Source organism: Delphinapterus leucas, chromosome 2, assembly GCF_059928025.1.
Source record: "Delphinapterus leucas isolate spDelLeu-1000000601 "Yukka" chromosome 2, BTC_Dleu_Yukka2, whole genome shotgun sequence".
NCBI classification, from domain to species: Eukaryota; Metazoa; Chordata; class Mammalia; order Artiodactyla; family Monodontidae; genus Delphinapterus; species Delphinapterus leucas.
The window spans coordinates 180521933-180526335 of NC_143130.1; positions in this window are offsets into that span (position 1 = coordinate 180521933).

Here is a 4403-nt window from a genome sequence, read left to right on the forward strand (position 1 = left end):
TAATTCAAGGATGGCTGGGAGCCGAATGGAACCGGTTATCCTGGGAGGAGCAGGGGACTGCCGCGTGGGGGGGCCTGGAGGCCGGAGCCCGGAGGGGTGGGACGCAGCAAGGCAGGTGCGCCAGGACAAAACCTCCAAGACCTGGGAGGCACAGGCTTGGCGCTGCGCCTCTGAGAGACACAGCCCAGTGGCCAAAACCAGCATCAAGGATTCCGGCCTTGATTTCCACCTCTCAGCAAACACCAGGGGGGACCTGGTTCTTCAGCCTAAATGCCCTGTTCCCTCCCTTCCCCCCAAGTCACCTCTGCCCCTCAGCCCTCTGCCCAGAGCCCTGCCTCTCTAGAGGGGAGAGGGGAGACCCACCTTCTGAGTCTGCAGCTTCAAGGCCCAGGGCAAGGTGAGTCGAAAACTGCTACGTGGACGGAGACACTGGGTTTGGGGCAGGGTGGGTCTCAGGCACCTCCCCACCGTCGAAGCCCTAAGGAGGCCCCTGGGATTCCAGCGGGTGTGCCTGCCGGCAGCCTCCCCCGCCCCCTGCAGCACTCCCAGAGCCAGGGCTGCATGGCCCAATGGTTTCTTGCCTCTTTTCCTGCAGAACCTTTATCTTGAGTTAAAGATGCTTCCTCACACCCCATATAAAGAAGTCAACACTGAGCTGCTGTGTGCCCCCGTCACACTGGGTTATCTCTGCAGAACCAAGGAGAAAACCACAGTCCCAACTAGACCTTCACTGGGTAACTGAGGCGATGAAGGGAGTCCAGGAGGCAAGGGACAGTCCAAGTCTTGGTGGGTCAGCGGAGGCCCCAGGCCAGCTCCTCTCTGCTCTGCAGGCTGCATCTCTGGGCATGGCCCCAGCACTCCCCAGGGATGGCCACCCACTGCCCTAGGGGACTGCAGGACTACTGGCCCAGCTGCTCAGAGAGGCACCAGAGGGGAGGTGGCCATGGACAGAGAGACCAGGAGTCCAGAGTTCGGCCAGCTCTGCCGACACCCCCGCCCCTCTGCATCGTGGCTTCCTTGGCTGGACGGGCCTGCAGATGCCGGGAGGTCCACGCGGGAGCCCATGGGCCTCTTGCTCTGATGCGGGAGCCACACAACATCTTGGCCAGCCCCAGGGCGCAGCGGTTCTGGTCTCTAGAGTCGCCACAAACACTGAATATTGGAGAACTGAGCCATTGCCCAAGGGGGAGCCCAGGGTCAGGGTCCCACCAGCCTCGGACCACATTCTTTCAGCCAGTTGATACGTAAGCTGCTTCTACATATTCTTGTGTTCTTGTTTAAAGACACTGTATTTGTTACGACTGTATTGTTCATGAGAGTTGAACCCGAGGCGGCTGCCCTGTAGCTCACGTGGACAGGATGCCCCTCAGACACAGGTGTTTTCTCTGTGAGGCACGTCCAACCTCCCTGTGCTAAGAGCCACTGGACACACTTCAGGGCTATGCTGGGGGCCACTTTAAACGGGGAAATCTCCTCCCGAAAAAGCACAAAAATGTGGAAAACTGAACACTAAATTGGCCGTGTTTGCAGCATGCGATTAAACGAGAAGGCACAGAGCATCGCCTCGTCCGACCTCAGCTGGGGACTCACAGAGTTTTTGCCGGTCTACACATGTCAGCAAAAGACTGCAAGACAAGTAGTGATTTTTAGGGTCACAAATAGATTTTAACAAGTAGGCAAGTTCCCAAATACAGGTCTGCAAATGATGAGATCTCCTGAGTGTGTGACCGCTACTCAGAGGAAGAGGCTGGAGGTTACTGACCCACCCGAGCCTCTGACTGACCGGCCCACCCACTGTCCCTTCTGAGAATCTGGTCCCGGGTCCCACCTCCCCTCTCCAGACCAGGGATGGGCCCTGACTGACGTCACCTCTGGCCAGAGGGGGTGTTGAGGCTACAGTGGCCAAAGCCGCCGGGCTACAGAGGAAAAAGGCGCTGAAGGAGGGACAGGGATGCTGAGAGGAGCGGGGCCCAGGGCCGGAGCCTGCAGCGTGGGCCGTACTACAGCCCACCTTTCTGGAGGTGACCAGCGTGGTCAGGTTCCTGTCAACAAGAGCAGAAGCAGAACGGTTGCCCGAGGTGCCATAGCTGCTCTGTAGCAGAGCTAGGTACCCCAGGTCTTACTCACCAGATAGACCTAGTCCTGCAGTGGATGAGTGGATGGATGGATGAGTGAGTGAGTGGGTGCGTGGGTGCGTGGGTGGAAGGAAGGATGGGAAGATGGATGGGTGGATGGTGGGTGAGTGGATGGGTGGGTGGGTAGGTGGATGGGTGGGTAGGTGGATGGATGGGTGGTAGATGGGTAGGTGGATGGGTGAATAGGTAGATGGGTGGTTAGGTAGGTAGGTGGGTGGGTGGGTGAATGGATGGGGGGCACAGTTCTGCTGACTTCATTCTGTAGCAGTATCAGGGGTCACATCAGGGCACCCCAACAGGATAAAAAAAGGAAAAACATTTCAAAAGGTAAAGACTGAAAAGCATCCTGGGTGCTGAACTGACGCAGGAAATGAAGCCCAAGGCCAGGTGGCTGCTTGGGGTGCCCGGGCGGGCCCCAGGCTCCCCTCTTGGCCCACAAGTGCCCGCTCACTACACTCAGGTCTGTCCTGGCATCAAACATGGGGCTGGAAGGCCTCTCTCTCTGAGAAATTCCCGTGCCTGCGTGGCTGCTCCCAGAGCTCACGCGTCAGCGCCCAAAGCCTGCTCTGCTCCCTCCTCCGGATCTCTGTTTTCTGCATCCCAGCGGGAGGCAGTGACAGGCTCTCCGCAGGCTCACTGTGGCCCAAGCACGGTGCTGTGGGTGCGTGCTCATTGCGGGTCAGTCTCAGGCCTGCACGAGTGCCACCGTGGGTGTATGCTGGAGGGGGCCAGGTGCAGTGAACGGACCCGACCCTCGGGTAAGGCCATGCAGGACACCCGCCAGACCGGGACAGCCGGGACTGTGCCCACCTGCCCCAGGCTGGAGCACAAGGGAGAAAGCCCTGGGCAGGAGCCAGCTCTGGGGGCAAGAGAGCTTCCCTCTTTTCCATCAGGGGAGGGGTCCTCATGCCTGAGTGTGCCACAGAAGGGCTGACCCAGTGGCCAAGCCATAGATCCCTGGCCAAAGCCAGGCCTCCCGCTTCAGCGACTGGGGGAGACTCAGGGTTCTGCCTGCTCCCTGCCCCAGGTGGTAAGAGCTGGGGGCACAGGGCACGGGAGGCCCCGCTCGACGCTGCTCTCCCAGCTGGGTCACCCTCCCCAGCCCGGCCTGAAGGCTGGAAAGTCACTCCCCACCTTCCCCCCCTTCCCCCCCCCCATCCACTGGATCCACAGAGACACCCACTGACCACAGCCGGCTGCGGCCAGGAGCCAGGTTGGGGAAGCAGTGAGTCAGCGACTGGTGTCACCCCCAGAGGTGCCAACTGCTGGGATCCAGGAGGGCATGGAGGGGCCTGAAATCCAGCTCGGGGAGGATAGGAAGGCTTCCAGGAGGAAGCCACACCTGCTCCACGGGAGGGTCGAGGAGAGGGGCGGGGAGCCAGTAGGGGCGCTGGCCAGCCCTCCAGGCAGAGGCAGGCCAGGTCCTCAGAGAAACGACTGGCACATTCCAAGAACAGCAGAGTCCCGGCAGCGTCCCGTCAGGGAGTGGCCTCCACATTCACACGTCCCCTGGCTGGAGGGTGTCCAGGAGCCAGCGCACCCTCCTTGGCGGCTCACCTGGGCATGCCCAGCCCTCAGAGGCCCTCGTTCCACACCGGCCTGTTGCCAGAAGCTGCTCCCTCACTGGGGCCGAGCCAAGGAGACTTCCAGGCGCTGTACACGCTGCTCTTATCCCCACCCGACAGGGGCAGGCTGGGGGCCGAGGGGTATGGTTGGCCCCAGGGAGAAGCGGGGGCAAGGTTGTGGGGCCGCCTGGACCTGGCGCTGCTCCCTCTGCCCTGAACGGCCCATCATGAGCCCTCTCCACCCACACTACCCCCACCATGGTCCAAACACTGCAGGTCTCTGGAGACATTTGGCAGGACAAAACCACAGTGGAGACACTTCACCACGTGTGCTCATCTCACCTGGTAACCTTTAGGCGTAATTGTCTGTTTTACAAATGGGGGAGCAGTGGAGCCCAGGGAGGGGGCGGACAGTGAGGGCTGAGGTGGGGAGACCACTTCCAGATGTTTCCCAGGACGCCCCCACCCCTTCCCCGCTCTGTGTGTCTCACTCCCCAGCGCCACCCCGGCCCACGAACAGCGAAACTGGCAGGGCCGGGAACCTGTCGAGCCGCGGCGGAGGCGGCCCGGGTATTTATAGACGCGAGGAGATTCCCCTGCTCCCCAGCCCAACTGGCAAGAGCGGGCGGGGCCTCTCCCGGCGCCCCCCCCCCGCAGACTCCGCCCCGGCCGACGCCCGCTCCCCACGTGGCCGCCGGCGGGC